Source organism: Rhinolophus sinicus, chromosome 5, assembly GCF_057876585.1.
Source record: "Rhinolophus sinicus isolate RSI-liver-muscle chromosome 5, RSI-T2T, whole genome shotgun sequence".
Taxonomy (NCBI): Eukaryota; Metazoa; Chordata; class Mammalia; order Chiroptera; family Rhinolophidae; genus Rhinolophus; species Rhinolophus sinicus.
In genome coordinates, this window is record NC_142505.1 from 36963973 (window position 1) to 36981365 (window position 17393).

A 17393-nucleotide genomic window follows, 5' to 3' on the forward strand; every position below is an offset into this window, starting at 1 on the left:
AGTCTAATGGTTTTAGGTTTTCCATTTAGATTTATGATCTGTCTTGAGTAAATTTTTGTATGTGATGTGAAGTGTGGAACAAAGTTCATTTTTTAAATATGGGTATGCAATTGTTCCAGCACTATTTGTTGAAAAGGTTGTCCTTTCCCTCACTGAATTGCTTTTGTACCTGTGATGAAAATTGGTTATACATATATTCTATTTCTGTGATCTGTATGTCTGTCTTAACACAAATACAACACTGTCTTGATAACTGTAGCTTAATGGTGAGTCTTGAAATCGTATTGTTAAATCTCCAACTTCGTTTTTTTTTTCCAATTTCCATATTAATTTTAGAATTCATTAAATTCTAAAATTTGAGATTTTGGTTGGAATTGTGTTGAACCTATAGATCAGTTTGAGAAGAATTGACATCTTAACGTTGTTGAGTCTCCTTACCCATGGCCGCAGTCTCTCTCTCCATTTCAGTCTTTAATTCTCTCATCAATTGTTTTGTAGTTTGGAGTGCACAGGTCTTGTGTATATTTTGTCAGATTTATATCTACATCTGTATTATAAATGATATTGGTTTTTATTTCAGTTTTCAATCTTTTGTTGCTAGTATATAGGAATACTATAGAATTTTGTATATTAATCTTATAACCTGCAACCTTGCTAAACTCACTTATTCTAGCTTTTTTTGTAGTTCCATTGGATTTTCTGCATAGATGATCATGTCTGTGAGTAAAGATAGTTTTACTTCTTCCTTTCCAGTCTGGATGGCTTCTGTTTCTTTTTTCTTGCCTTATTTCACTGACTAAAGACATACTTGTCTTGTTCTTGATCTTAAAGAGAAAGCTTTCACTTTCTGCATGAAGTATGATGTTAGCTGTAGGGTTTATTTTTGTTTTGTTTTTTTTAAATATAGATGCCCTTTATCAGGTTGATGCCCTTTCTATTCCTAGTTTGCTGAGAATTTTTATCAGGAGTGGATGTTCGATTTATCACATGCTTTTTCTGTGTGCGCTGAGATAATCATACGGTTTTTCTTTTTCAGTTTGTAAATATGGCAAATCACATTGGTTGATTTTTCTAATGTTAAATGTCACTATTGCATCGCTGGGATATAACCTCCCCCCCTTGGTTACCATGAATTGTCCTTATCTATATTATTGGTTTTGATTTGCTAAATCTTTGTTTAGAATTTTTGTGTTTATGTTCTTGAGGGATATTATTCTATAGTTTTCTTGTAATGTTCTAGTAATGCTGGCTTTATAGAATGAATAGGGAAGTATGCCCCTTCTTCAATATTCTAGAAGACTCTGAACAAAATTGGTATTACTTCTTCCTTAAATGTTTAGGAGAATTCACCTAAGAGGACATCTTTGGTGGGGGCCTGAGGTTTTCTTTATAGGAAGATTTTAAACTACAAATTCAGTGTCTTTAATAAATACAGGGCTATTCAGGTGATCCATTTCTTCTTTAGTGAGCTTTGGTAGTTTGTGTCTCAAAATTTTGTTCAGTTCATCCACGTTATCAAATTTATTGGCATAAAGTTGTTCATAATATTCTCTTATTGTTCTTTTAATATTTGTAGAATCTGCAGTGATGTTATCTCTTTCATTCCAGACATTGGTAATTTATGTGTTTTCTTTTTTACCTGATCAGGCTGGCTAGATATTTATGAATATCATTGATTTTCTCAAAGAACCGACTTTTAAGTCTATTGGTTTGACTCCACTGGTTTCCACTCTTTATTATTTCCTTTTGTCTGCCTTACTTTGGGTTTAATTTGCTCTTCTTTTTCTAACTTCTTAAAGTGGAAACTGATGTCATTGATTTGAACACTTCTTTTTTTTTTTTTTTTTTTAAGGTACTCATTTGGTGCTATTAATCTCCCCTAACTGCTCATTTAGCTGCATCCCACAGAGTGTAATAAGTTATGCTTTCATTTTTGTTGAGTTCAAAATACTTGCTAATTTCCCCTTTGATTTCTTTTTTGACCCATTGGTCAGTTAGAAATATGTTATTTAGTTCTCAAATCTTTAGGAATTTCCCAGAGATCTTTCTGTCATTGATTTCTATTTTAATTTCATTTTGTCAGAGAATGTACAGTATATGATTTGAATTCTTTAAGACATATTGAGGCTTGTTTTATGGCCCAGGATATGGTCTATCTTGGTAAATGTTCCATATGCACATGAAAAGAATGTGTATTCTGCTGTTATTGGATGGAGTGTTCTATGAATGTCAATTAGATCAAGCTGGTTGATAGTGTTGTCTAAGTCTTCTATATCCTTATTGATTTTCTGTCTACTTGTTCTGTTAACTAATGAGAGTGGGTATTGAATTTCAGAGTATAATTGTGGAATTGCCTATTTTTTCCTATCAATCAGTTTCTGCTGCATGTATTTTGACACTCTATTATGAAGTGCATAAATGTTTGGTACTGATACATCCTCTTGATGAGCTGACCCTTTTATTATTGTAAAATGACATTCTTTATCCCTGGGTTTTCCCTCTCTACACTGGCCTAGAAACAAACTCAAGGCAGTAAGCTGAACATTCATAGGTGCCGTCACTTCTTTTTATATCCCATCACCTAGGGGGTTACCATCCTTTGTTGCCTGGTGTCCAGTGTCTTGAAAAACCATTGTTTTCTATATTTTGTCTGGTTTTGGTTGTTGTAGGTGAGAAGGTAAAGCTGGACCTTGTTCCTCCATCTTAGCCAGAACCAGAACCATATCATCACTTAAAAATACAACTTTGTGTGTATACTGAAAACCACTGAATTTTAAATTGAATTTTAAAATGAAAAACAATTTTAAAGGGTGAATATTATGGTATTTGAGTTATATCTTAATTTTACAAGGCACCATCCCTCAGGGGCTTGTCTGCAGCCCTGGAACTTTGAACAATTACATCAGGTATCAAGTATGTTCCCACCTCAGGGACTTTGATTTGGTGTTCTCTCTATCTAGAATGTTATTAATGCAGAAATACATTCTCACTTCATTTGGGTCTCCACTCAAATGCCACCTTATCTAAGAGGTCTTCCCTGATCAAACCACCTACGCTAGTACCCACTCCACCCCTGTCATTCCTGTCCCCCTGCCCAACTGTTTTTCTTTATTTTACCTTTTACTGTTGAACATATATTTATATTTGTTTAATCCATCTACTTGTTTGTTTATTTGTCACTCCCCAATAAAATATAAATATATGACAGCAGGGACCTTATTTACTGCTATGTTCTCAGCATCTAGAATACTGCTTGGCTCACAGTAAATCCTCACAGTAAATCCATAGTAAATCTTTGTGGAATAAATGAATGATGAATGAATGAATGAATGAATGAACCCTGAACAACATGTGCAGTTACAGGTTTGATATGCTAGCTATATTTTTCTAACGTACATTAAAATAAATATATATAACTATTAAAATTAAACATTTACATGTATGAACATTCTAAAATCATCTCATACATCACGCATTTGAATATATACTTTGGGATATACTGAGTTAAAGGAATATAAACAGTTTTCTTTACTGCAGGACTTAAAAGAAGCTTCAATATCTATGAACATACATTGGAAGCATATTTGTAAACCATATTGTCTTTAGGATTTCCTAAAAGGACGATTTCTTGCACCTCATTCTGGGCAATTCCCACAGAACACATTCTGAAAAACATTGCATAATGCGTGTAAGAGAGTCACACCATGCCTGATATGTAGTCGGAGCTCAATAAATATTATTTCCCTCTACAGCCATATAAACTTTTCAAACTTTTAAAAAAGTAACTTTAGGTATTAGATTCATTTCAGAGGGGAAGAAAGTTTTCCTCAAGGGTGGTTTTGAGAAAGATTTTATGATAACATTTATAACAGTAACAGCAGTGAGAGGGAGCCCTACTGTGTAAGTGTGAATTTGCAAAGCCTGTGTTCTGAAGCTCCTGGGCTTCCCCGAGGTGCCACGTCTCGAATCCTTTCGTCACAAGGGGCAGGTTTGATTTAGAGCATTGCCTACCCAGGACTGCCTCAGGGGCATATCTGAGATTCCCACTCTATTAGGTCTTGTATTAAGAAAAGGAAGGCTTAAAACATTACAGCTAAATATTAATTAGTCTGGCATTTAAAAGGATGTCCCATATTTTGGGAACTTGAATCAAAGGCTGGTTGGTTTAGGCTCCAGTGTAACTCTGCCACCTTCTGGGGTAGTTTGCAGCCCTGGGGTGGACAGGACTTTCCCTGGGCATCCAGAGCCCTGAGGTCCTGCTTCCTTAGCAGCCACACCCTGGTGGGCAGGAGGGAGGTGCCAAGCAACGGTTTCCTTCCAAGTGCTCTGAATACTGGGGTTGCTCTTCTTCCAACTCAGAAAGAACAGAAACATGGCAGCATGACGATGGTAACGATGGTGACAATGATGATGAAGAGGAGAATGATAATTATGATGACAATACTGATATTCATTGGGCAATTACGGTGCGGAAGGCCCATGCTAAGCACTTTGCATGTGCTCTTTTAATTCTTACAAACCCTGTTGTGGTCGCCTCTGTTGTTAGCTCCATTTGTAGGTGGAGAAAATAAAGCACAGATTCACTCAGCTAGCAATGGTTTGAACTCCCTTTGTCTCCTGTGCTGTCAGCCTGTCCATCTTTTCCCACCACACACAGCTGCTCCCTGAGCCTCTGGGAATGGGAGTTGAAATGTGGGGTTGGCTGGGGAGCGGGGGTGTGGCTTGGATTGTCAGGGTCAGCAGACACACTCACCTGCCCTCCTTCCTCCTTGCCCAAAGCCCTTCAGAGGGCCAGGTGCTCCAGTCCCGATGCGAGTCTCAGATCAGAGATTCAGAAGCTCGCTCGGGAAGCCTCCTCTGTGGTTTCCACACAGGATTCTCACAGCCTCTGTGAGAATTCCAAACCTGGTGCTTGTTTTCTTTCAAGGCCTCATTGCCCGTGTCCTCCCAGAATCCGAGAGGCAGGAGATGGCTGACCTCAGGGGCCAGCAGCCAGGCTCTCCAGTGCCTGTGGGCCCCCCAAGCCCGCCAGAGTTCTTTCCCACAGGGACTTGGGATCCTTGTCTCACCTTTCATTGTTAAGGGCCCTACTTTGGGAACATATAACCACCGTCACGGCCTCACCTCTGCTGTGGGCTTGCGTCAGCGCCCCCATCTCCCGGCTCTCCAGCCCTCTCTTCTGGTCTCTGACTTTTAACCCCACCTTGCTCTGGCTTTCAGCTGTGTGACTCACCATATACCCCAGTGCTCAGGCTTCATGAATCAGGAAGACCGAGCCTTAGCAGAGTCCTGGAGGGATGTGTGTGTGTGTGTGTGAGTGTGTGTGTGAGTGTGTGTGGAAATAAACAAAATATTCATACAATTTACCATCTTAGTCATTTTTAAGTGTACAGTGTGGCATTAAATACATTCTCACTGTTCTTCAACCCCACCACCCTCCATCTCCATAACTTTTTCATTTTCCCCAACTAAAACTCCTTGCCCATTAAAGAATAACTCCCCCTCCCCTATCCCCCAGCCCCTGGCAACCATCACTCACTTTCTGTCTCTATGAATTTGACGGCTCTAGGTACCTTCTATATGTGGAATCATAACACATTTGTCCTTTTGTGAATGGCTTATTTCACTTAGCACAATGACATTAAGTTTCATCATGTTGTGATATGTGCCAGAATTTCTTCCTTTTTAAGACTGAATAATATTCCACTGTATGTGTATACCACATTTTGTTTATCCATTCATCCAGCAGTGGACACTCGGCTTGTTTGCACCTTTTGGCTATTGTGAATGATGCTGCTATGCACGTGGGTGTACAGATACCTGTTCCAGTCCCTGCTTTCAATTGCTTTGTCTTGGAGTCCTGTGTGCCTATTTTTTCTGTTAGATTGGGGCTGGAAGGTGCCTGAGCTCTGTGGTGTCAGCCCCCTCACTTTATACCTGAGGAAACTGGTGCAGGTGGAGAAGGGACTTGCCTATGGTCAGACCTAGCTAGAGGCAGAGCCAGGCCGAGGGCCTCTTGACTCTGTCAAGCTCTCCATCCTGCCATGCTGCCTCCTACATTGACCCAAGTCGCAAGCCTGCATCATAGGATGTTGATCAAATCCTCTGCCCGCTTATAATAAGCACAGGTGTTTCTGGGCCTCCCACTCACGTGGCCCCCAGCCCCACCCTCTGCCCAGCCAGCCTCTGGAATCTTGCATCTTTCTTGCATCAACAGAGAACAGCAGTGAACCTGGAGTCTCCACACACCCCATCCCACCTCGGGGCTCTTGGGCCCAGCTCTGTAGCCACTCTGTCCCCTAGCAGGGGCTCAGTCTTTACAGGGAGCAAAAGCCCTGGCTCTTCTCCTGCACCCTCAGAAGCTGGGACGTTTCCACCCTGGCTTTTTCCCAAACCTCAGACACAAGTGCTGTTGTCTTCTCGGAGGGGCCTGGACCTGGTTTTTCCCTGAACACTTGAATCCACATTCTTTCTGGGGAGGGGAAGGGGAGGAGGACATTGGAAGGTCAGGGAGAGGAAAAGGAACATTTATTGAGTTTTTTCCTGATCTAGGGGCTTTACCCGGTGGGCTTGTATGCTCAGCAGCCCTTAGGTCAACTTCAGAGGAGGCGTTTCTCCACGGCCCCCACCAAGCGTGGAGTCCAGGCAGGACTGGCCTGCCCTTCTACGCATGCTCCCCTTTTCCTGCCGGCAGTGATGTGGGAGGAATTTTCCTCTTTTCCTTTATAAGGGGACATGGCTGCTGGCCTGAGATGATGAAATCCAGCCTGGTAGGCCCCTGCTTGACCCTTTATCCTGGTCCCGTCAGCCATCACTGCTTGAATGCTTTTAGGAACTTGGAGCTCACTGATTTCCAAGGTGTCTGGGGCAGCGCTGGGAGAAAGCCCTGGTAGACAGTGAAGCCAGATCTGCCTCCCAAGCCCTCTTTCACTGTTGCTCCTTCTGTCTTCCCAGCAGTATTAGTCGTTACTGCTGACCAGGCTGTATCTGAAGGCCAGACCCAGTGCTAAGGGCTTTACAAGGATTGCTTTATTTCACGCTTGTAACAAGCTGCTCAATTGAAATGAGTATCTCCACTTTACAGGTGAGCACAGCTGCTCTTCAGCCAAGATGCACCAGTACTACCGTATTTCCCCGAAAATAAGACCTAGCTGGACCATCAGCTCTAGTGCATCTTCTGGAGCAAAAATTAATGTAAGACCCGGTCTTACTTTAATATAAGACCCGCTATAATATAATAATATAATATAATATAATATAATATAATATAATATAATATAATATAATATAATATAATATAATATAATACCGGGTCTTATATTAATTTTTACTCCAAAAGATGCCTTAGAGCGGATGGTCCGGCTAGGTCTTATTTTCGGGGAAACACGGTACTGTATTAGTTGATAAAATGGTGAACTATTTCCATACCAGTGGAAATTGCTGCCGCCACTACTGCCTTATGTTCCCTCTGATTGGTCAGGCCCCTGCAGGTGATGGAACTAAGACTCAGGGGAAGTAACAAGTCCGAGGTCACACAGCTGATCAGAGCCCCATTTCCTCTGACCCCAAAGCCAAGGATCTTAATTTTGCTCTGTGCTCACCTCAGCCCCACTGGGCAACCTAGGAGCCAAGGGACCCACCATCAGCCAGTGACCTAGAGTCAGCTCAACAAGGCAGAGTGATGATGGTACAGCAAGGACCCTCCTCCTTCAAAATGACAGCACGGCCTGGGGTGATTCTAAGCTTGTCAGCACCCCAAGCCCCAGGTGGTTTTCCTCTGACATTGCTGACAATCAGGTCCTGTACTCCTGCGGTTAATTTGAGGTTTTGCTCTGATTTCAGAACACCATGATGATTGCTATTAGGAGTCATGTGACCAGTTGGGGCTGAGTGCACCAGCCCAACAGGTTTGAGATCTCACCTGTCTGTCCTTGTGTTGGGTGATGCCACCAGCTCCAGGCCCAGTGTAGCCATTGTCAGCCTGTTGTCCCCATGCCCCAGCTCTGTGTGCCTGAGGGCTCCCCTTTCTCTTGGGCAGACAGCACCTGGACCCAGACCGCATGCCTTCATGGGTGCGGTCTCTGTCCCAATGGGACAGGCCCTCACAGTCGTTGCAAAGACTAAATGAAACATTACAAATTGTAAGCTCCCTGAGGAGAAACGTGGTCCACCATTGTATCTCTGATATCAGCCTGGAGCTGGCACCTGTTAGGTGCTTGGTTTTTGTTTATTGAGTGAGGGAGGGAGTAAGTCACTGTGTGAGGAGTTCGGCACATAGTAGGCCTCAGCAGATGCAGTTGTTGCTGTGATTGTTCTATTATGATTTGTGTTACTGTTCATGAGGGTGCTTGGTGCTTTCAAGAATAGACCCTATCACATGTGCTGATGAGGGGCCACCAACCCATCTGCCTGCACCTGGGGAGGTTCAGGAATGAGGCTAGAGTGCCTGACTTGGAGCTACCACCTCTCTCTACTCCTCTCTACAGCCATTACCTCCAGTGATGTATGGATTGGCCCCTGAGTCCTATGGGTGAGTTCACCATGAACGAGTTCACTAATTCATTCAACAAATACTTCTGGGTACCTGCTATGTGCCTGGCCCTCTTTCGGGCTCTGAAGATGCCCCAGTTGGCAAAGTAAAGTTCCTGCTTCATGAAGCTTATGTGAAAATGGGGTAGACAGAGCATAAACAAATATGCAATGTGTCAGGTGATGATAAATGCTGTGAAGGAGAATAATAAGCAAGGTAGGGGAAATAGATGGTGAGGAGGGGGTTGCTATCTTATGTAGGCTGGCCAGGGAAGGCCTTCCTGATAAGGTGATGTTGGAGCAGAGACCTGAGGGAGAAAGTTGTGCCTGTACCTAGGGGAAGCGAATCTTAGACAGAGAGGGTATCATGTGCAAAGGTCCTGAGGCAGGTCTGTGCCTGGCCTGTTTGGGAACTAGCTAGGACGCCAGGGTGCAGAGCAAGTGAGAGGGAAGCTGATAAGAGAGGTCAGAGAGAGCTGGAGGGCACTGATCTCCTAGGGCCTTGTAGGGAAATAAGCCAGTGGAGGGTTTTGAGCAGAGAAAGGATATGGTCTGACTGATGTTTTAAAGTCCCACTCTGGCTATGGTGTGGAGAATAGACTGTAGGGGAACCAGGGCAGAATCAAGAAGTCCAGTTAAGAGGCTCCTGATGGTAGAATAGGGCACTGGGGAAGGAGGAGTGAGGAGGAGTTAGATTCTGGGTGTATTTTAAGGAGGAAACAACAGGATTTGTTGATGTGGTATATGGATGGGTGGGGGTAAAGAGGGAAGAGTCTTCGGCCTTTACAGCCAGTACAATAGAGCGATGCTTATCAAGATTAGCAAGACTGGTGGGAAGCAAGTTTTGGGGGGAAATCAAGAGTCTAATTTTGGACATGTTCAATCTGAGACGCCTTTCACACATAGAAATAGAAGTCAAACCGGCAGCTGGACATCTGAGTCAGGAGTAAGGGGAGGCGTGTAGGCTTGAGATGGAAATTTTGGAGTTGACATGTAAAGCCATGAAATGAGAGGTCACTGCGGAAGCAAATGTGGTTAGAGAAGGGGTCCCAGGACTGAGCATGAGGACCCACCAGTGTTTAGAGGGTGATTGGGGGACAGAGAAGGACCAGTCACTGCAGTAGGGAAGGACTGAGAGAGTGACATCCCAAGGCCAAGTGAAGAAGACTTCCAAAAGAGGGGAACCGTGAGCTGCATCCAGTGCCGGCAAGTGGTCCAGTGGGATAAGCACTGAAAGTGCCCACTGGATTAATGACATGGAGGTCACTGGCGACTTGACAAGATCAATTTTGATAGTGTAGTGGGAATGTAAGTCTGATTATAGTGGGTTCAGGAGCGATTGGCGGGGAAGAAGAGCAGGCAGTGGGCATAGACAAGTCAGAGTGTGGCTGTAGAGAGGAATAGCGGAATGGACAGCAGCTAGAAGGAGCTGTGAGGTCAAGGAGAGGGTGTTTTTATTTGTGTTTTTTGGCTCTGTGTTATTTTTGTCTGATTTTTTTAAGGTGAGAGAAATCACAGCATATTTACGTACTGATGGAAATGAACCAATAGGGAGAAAAATGGATGATATGTAGGAGACGGAGGGGACAATAGCTGACAGGGGACAGCATCTAGTGCCCAGCAGGAGGGGATGGTCTTGGGTAGGAGCAGGAGTAGGTCATGTCCTGGAGTGACGACAAGCAGAGCATGTGTTTCAGAGAGAGGGAGGTGGGGTTTCTTTTCCCATACAGTTTTTAGATTGAGATGTAATTTACATGTAAAGTTTCCCTTTTTACAATGTATAATTCAGTGGTTTTTAGTAAATACACAAAGTTGTGCAATCACGAATTGCTGATCGGTTCACAAATCAGCAGTCATTAGAATCAACACTACCTAATTTCCTCAACATTTTCATCACCTCCCTCCACAAAAATTCATGCCCATTAGCAGTCATTCTCCATTCCCCCCTACTCCCAGTCCCTGACACCACTAACCTGCTTCCCGTCTTTATGGATTTGCCTATTCTGGATATTTCATATACACAGAATCATTTGGTACGTGGCCTTTTGTGACTGGCTTTTTTCACTTAGCATACAGTTTTTAAGGTTCATATGTATCATCGCATGCATCAGAATTTCATTCCTTTTTATGTGTCAATAATATTCTAGTATATGGGTGCTCCACGTTTTTTCCTTCCATCAGTTGATGGACATTTGGGTTGTTTCCTCTGTTTGGCTGTTATGAATACTGCTGCTCTGAGGTGCAAGCTTTTGTGTGGACACGTGTTTCCATCTGGGGTCTAGCCCTAGGAGTGGAATTGCTGGGTCATAGGATAAGTCTCTGTTTAACATTTTTAATTAAATAACTAATGAGCTGTTTTCTAAAGTGGCTGTACCATTTCACCTTCTCAACAGCAGTGCATGTGTGAGGCCTCCGCTGTCTCTGAGGTGGGTTGGATTGGGGCTGGAAGCATGTGAGGTTTAGTTCATGATTTTCTCTGTTTCAGACCTTAGCTGGGAGTGGAGGCGTGTGGAGAGAGGAGGCAGTGGGAAATGGTGACCGCAGGAGGGGGAGGGTAATGGGAAAGGAATGTGTTTAGAATTGTTGGGTGCTCTAAAGGCCCTGTATGTGGGTGCTCAGGTCTTTAAAGGGAGCCAAGCCAGCACTGCTAGGAGTCCTCTCCCCTCAGCCACGTGTGACTGCCCGGGCAGGTGTGGAGTAGGTGGAGGGTAACCACGGGGACGCGGGTGTAGGAAGCACAGGCTCTAGGCCTTTGTCTCTGCAAACTTCAGGCCTTCTGTCCTCACCCCTCCTTTTAGACCTGCTCCTCTTCACAGGCCTTGGGGTGCTCAGCAAGGCTTGGACCCAAACAGGCTTGGCTTCCAATCATGCCTCTTGTACTCATTAGCAGTATGAACCTGAGCAGGTGGGTCACTAACCTAGCCCTGCCTCAGTTTCCTCATCTGTAAAATACTGGCCTCCCAGAATAGTTACGAGGTGGAGCTCATGAAAACATATCCCGAGAGCCTCTCACCTGCTCCCGCAGCTGTGCCCCCTGGGGCAGGTGGCCAGTACTTCTCTCCTGATTGTCTTCTGAAGTCAGGTTGGGAGGTTGGGACCACTGCCAGAGGGACTCTTGCCTCCTCGCCAGGGAGCCAGCCCCACCTGCCACAGGATTTTTAGCTTCCACTCCTTCGAGAGTCCCAAGAGGCCTGGCTTTCCATGCCTGCCCGCGCCTTGAAGAAGAAGAAAGCAGCCTTTTTTCCGGGAACAGTGCATGGTCGATGCAGCCAGCCCTTCTGCCTGGCACCCAGCCTAGTCCATTCACACCCTTATCCAGAAAGCGGAGCACAAGTTACAGTGGTGAAGAGCCCTCATCGCTACTGATGCTCCATGAGGTGGCAGCATTACTTTACTGAAGTCTTTTCCCAGGAAGGACACAGGCTTCCCCACCTGAGTTCCCTGTAAAATAGATACAACCCCTCTGCCCCCCATGTGGGTCTGTGGATTAGAGACGTAGACAACAGCAAGCATGGTCCTTGGAGGCATATTGTCTCTAGAAATTATCATCTCTATTGTTTTCTATCCAGAACTCTTACTTCTCCCTGAAGAGTGTGTAAGAGAAGTTCAAGAGTCCGTTTTTAGGGATTTCCCTTAACGCTGGTGGGGGCTGTTTGAACACAATAACCGCACTTCGTATAGCGTTCGTGTCATTTGTCCAGTCATCGTACACGTACCTTTTGAGCTCTCATTGGGTGCTGAAGCTTTTGGGGGACCCAGATAAAGGAAAGCTGGGCTCTGCCCTTTGGGGATCCACCCATGGTGGGGAGCTGAGCCAGGACTTGGAAGTTGCGATGGCACACACAGTAGGAAGGGCTGAGACTGCGGTCACAGGCTGGGCCCTCAGGAGAGGAGGGAGACAGACTGCGGCTAATTGGAGGGCACTCTCCTTAGAGGTCATGGATTGGGCAAAAGCTTGGAATCGAGACACAGCCTGGCTGGTTCTGGGTGGCCATACCCACACCCTCTGGTTGAAGAAAGACTGGCCTGGCTGGGGCAGCTGGGGACACTGGAGTGCCCGCCTTCACAGCATGTAGCCTTGAGCAGATCCCTCTAACTCCCTGGGCCTCAGTGTTCTCATCTGTACTAGGGTCCAGTTGTACCTTCTTTCCACCACCGTGAGGAGGGCTGAGAGGGCGAGTGTATAAAGCTCTGGCGCAGTGCGTGCTGCCAGCAGGAATACTGGGTGGGACCACTTTTAGTCCAAGCATTTAGGCTGTACCCTCCATGCCAGGGTTTGCTTCCCTCTGGATGCCCTGGAGAAGGAGGGGTGGGGAGGAGGAAAGGAAGGGAGAGCAAGAAGGACAGAGAATGAGAGAAGAAAGGGAAAGGGGAGGGGGAAGAGAGGAGGGCTCAGTAGGGACCCGGGCTGGTGCCCCCTCCACCTGCCTGGGGCCCCATGCCACACCTGCGGGTCGGGCTTAGCTTCTGAAATCCCCAAGACCCAACAGCAGCCCCAGGATTTACGCTTAAATCCTCCTCAGCAACAATGCTGGCCCCAACCTTCGGGTGGGAGGACTGGGGCAGGCCAGACAGGCCCACGCACCGCCTCTGTCTCCAGAATCTGTTACACTTTCTCTCTCTCTCTCTCTCTCTCTCTCTCTCTCTCTCTCTCTCTCTCTCCCCCCCCCATCCCCGCGCGCGCGCGCACACACACACACACACACACACACACGCAGAACACCTCTTCTCCCACCTCAACTAATCCTTTCCGTCTCCCAGGGGTTCCTACCTGCATGACATCAGGGGGAACACAGGCAGAATCATAATTTCTTAGAAGCTTAGCTGCCCGTTGTCTTCAGCCTCCCCCAGGAAGTCTTGGAGGCAGAGCTGCTGACAAGGGGCCCGTGACCAGCCATTGCCAGGCAGGTATATGTGTGTGGAGGGGAGGGCTGGACAAGGGATGGGACTCCTCACCAGACTGGGCCCAGCTCGGCTCCCTCCTCCTCCCTGGTTGTACCTGCCCTCCCAGAGCCCAAAGTTTGGAGTTTCCAAGGTGCCCTCAACTTTCCTCTCCTCGGTTCCTACAGCTCTTCCCTGTGTTCTCTGTCCTCAGTGTCCCCACTCATCCTTTCCTCTCCGTCTCAAACACCCACGTGCGCTTATGCCCTGGTCGCCGCTGCCCAGGACCCTCCTGCACCTCCTCACAGGCCTCCCTGCCTCCAGGGCCCTCCTCTCTGGCTGCCAAACTCAGCCTCCTCTGACTGTCCCTCTCCCCTCTCTGCACCTTCAATAGCTCCCTAGTGCCCACAGAGTCTAGGACCCCGGGTCCCCAGCCTCTGCTCTCCCCCTCTTGTTCGCTGTCACAACCTTTGACCCCAGCACCCCAGCCTCCTCACTACCCTCTTCTTTCCAGGCTCCAGGCCCTGGCTCCTGCTGTTTCTCTGCCTGGAAGACCTTTCCCAGGCCCCATCTGTTTATGTCAAATTCTATTCTTTCTTCAAGCGCAGGATTAAATGTCCCATCTTTGCTGAAACCTTCCACCATCCCCCCCCCCCCCCCCCCGTTTCCCTAGATCTGCCACAGTATGTATCACGTGCTATTCCACACTGTTACTATTTTTCTTTAAGTATCAGTCCAACTGACCTCTAAGTTCCTTGATAGATTGATTGATGTGTCTTAGTCTTTAACCGCCCAAAGTACCAAGCAGAGTGGTTGGTATAGAGTAGTATTTAGAAAATAATTGGCAAACGTGTAACTAAAACACCTTTAGGGTCCCACATGCAGGTTGCTTCTGCCCCCCAAACTGCTACAGGCCTTGCAGTCACCACACACCCGTATGCTATCCCTGTCCACTTTTAGGATTATGCTGGGATCTTACAATGAGCTGGAAAATTCCTATATTTTCTGTCCTCTGGAACAATGTTAAGATTGCAAGGATAGCTTTGTGCTATTCGGGGGATAAGTTTTCTCTCTTTAATTTCATCGACAATTTTTGGCCTATTCAGATTTTATATATTTTCTTGAACCAGTTTTGCTCCTTTGTATTTTCTTAAATCATCCGTTTCATCAAGAATTGAAATTTTATTGCTATAAAACGGTATATAGTTTTCTCATAGTTAAGTATATATCTATATCCATAGTCATAGGCCTTTTCTCTTTGCAAATGCTTATTTGTCTTTTTTTCTCTGATAAGGATTGCTAAAAGTTTGTGTTTGTGTGTTTTTTTCTAATTGGTCTTTTCAACAAGTCAGCTTTTTATTTTTAGATAGCAATACTTTTTCCTTCCTCCCGTTTTCTTAATTTCTACTTTGAAGATGATTTCTTCTTTCTTTGGTTTTATTTTATTTTTCCTTTTCTAGCCTCTTGATTTAAATGCTTATTCAATTTTCAGTGTTTCTTGTTTTCTGAAGTGCATTTAAAGCTATAATTTTCCTCTGAATATCACATTGGCCTTAAATCAGAGGTTTTATTACTGCTTCTTGTTCAATTCTAAATTGTTTGTAATTTCTAGTTTGCTTTTCTCTTTAACTGGAGAGTTATAGAGCAATATAGCCTTTTAAATTTTCACGTGGATAGATTCTTTTATACTTACGTTTCTGTTAATTTCTGATCTTATTGCAGTATAGGCAAAAGATGGTTCATATGATTTCTGCTTTCTGGAATTTGTTGAAATTTTTATTTATGGCCTAACATATGGCCAATTCTTGTGATGATTTCATGTGCATTTAAAAATACTTATTTTCTCTTTGAGTGTAAAGTTTGTTTTCTCTGTTTCTTGTCCACTTGTCTCTCTATCTCTAAGAGAAGCCTGTTCAGTTCTCCCACAATGATTATGAGGGTTGTCAATTCCTGTTTTTAAAAATCATTTTCTTATACATATATTTTTAGGCAACATTCTTCGATGCTTATGATTTGTGACTTTGGCACTTCTTGACACTCATACCTTTTCCCATTATAAATTCTGTGGTTTGTACTGTTTGATGCTTTGGCCTTGAATTCTGTTTGTGGATGCATGTGGCTGGCATATTCTATTTTATTCTTTCATTCTTTAATCTTTCTGTGTCATTTTGTATTACTAGACAAATGGATTTTTTGGATTAAGTATTTGCCTTTTTTGAGGTAATAATTGACATAAAACATTATATTAGTTTCAGTTGTACAACGATGGCCAACAGGTGCATGAAAAGATGCTCAACATCACTAATCATCAGGGAAATGCAAATCAAAACTACAATGAGATATCACCTCACACCTGTTATAAAGACAGGTAATAACAAGTGTTGGTGAGGATGTGGAGAAAAGGGCACCCTTGTGCCCTGTTGGTGGGAATGTAAATTGGTGCAGCCACTGTGGAAAACAATATGGAGGTTCCTCAAGAAATTAAAAATAGAACTACCATATGATCCAGCAATTCCACTTCTGGGTATTTACCCAAAGAAAAGGAAAACCCTAATTCGAAAAAATATACACACCCCATTGCAGTATTATTTATAGTAGCCAAGACATGACAACAACCTAATTGTCCATTGATGGTGAATGGATAAAGAAAATGGGGTATATATATGTAATGGAATATTATTCAGCCATAAAAAGAATGAAATCTTGCCATTTGCAACAACATGGATGGATCTTGAGGGCATTAAGTGAAATAAGTCAGACACAGAAGGACAAATACCATATGATCTCACTTACATATGGAACCTAAAAAGAACAAAAGGAAACTAAAAAAACCTGAGCTCATAGATACAAAGTATCTGCTTTTAACAGATGAATTTAACCCATTTGCATTTATTGTTGTTAGTCACAGATTTATTTTTGCCCTCTTACTTCATGTATACTCTTTTAACTTTCTTATTTTTGTTTAGTTTATTTTTGCTTTTCATTGGATTGGTTCCATTTATTTTGTTCTGTTTTTCTTTCTTGTAATTATTAGGAAGTTTTGAGTTTTATTTCTATTTACATATATACATGTGTATATGTATACTTACATTTTTTCTATCAGCATCTGGATGTAATCTTATCTTTAGCCTCTTCACAAATAAGTCAAGAACTTTAGTAGTAATTTTCTTTTTCTCAGCCCCCACCCTCACATATGGATCATCATAGATTATAGTTGCAAATTGTCGTTCATTTTCTTCCCATTGTGTAACAATAGTTATTTAAACTTAACTCTTATGCTTTGCTGTTTGCTTTATATAAACCATTGTTTATAATACTCATCTTTCTCTTTTGTGGATCCATGTTTCACTTTTCTGGAGTATATCCTCCAGTAATTCTTTTAGAAAGCACAGGTAATATAATTTCTAAGACCTTAAATGTTTGAAATGACTATTTTTGCTTTCCAGGGGTCCATTTTGATATTCAGCTCCCTACTGAGTTGTTTTTTTATTCTGAATGATCATATTTTTCGGTATCCTAGGTCTCTAGTTTTTGTTTTGGATAATACACACACACAAAATCTGTGAATATATTAATTACAATATTTATTACCTTACTATCTTCTCCTGTTCAATACAGGCTTTCTCATCCCCACTTCAGCCAAATCCACGCCATTTCATCTGTTTTGTTGATTGCAGTTCTGAGTGGGATTTATTTAGGAAAAAGGGCTCCATTCCCTCCAGGTGAAGGTGCAGTTTTCTTACCACCTCCCCGGGAAACACTGGAGAAACTGCCTCAGTTTCCACACTGGTCCTCAGCTATAGATCCCATTTTCTTAGCCTGCCCATTTTATGTCCAGATCAAATAATTCTAGGATTATTTCAGAGCTGGAAGGACCTGAAGTTCCAGGAGCCCTGCCCCTCTGTCATACGTGAGGAGAACAAGGCGAGAGTAGCCCTGTGTCTGGAGCACGTTGCAGGTCCTGTATCCACCAAGCTGGGCCC

At 43.8% G+C, this 17393-nt stretch overlaps 1 protein-coding gene across 12 annotated transcripts in view; it reads left to right on the top strand.

Moving 5' to 3' along the window:
- MRAS (muscle RAS oncogene homolog) overlaps window positions 1-17393 on the top strand; it is a 54539-nt gene that overhangs the window by 24179 nt on the left and 12967 nt on the right. Inside the window, exon 2 of one of the 12 annotated variants that reach the window (XM_088798358.1) lies at window positions 685-719. The exons of the other annotated variants lie outside the window; for them this stretch is intronic. The gene's annotated coding sequence lies outside the window, so the exon portion shown is untranslated. The remainder of the gene's footprint in view (window positions 1-684; window positions 720-17393) is intronic. 12 annotated transcript variants of the gene reach the window in all.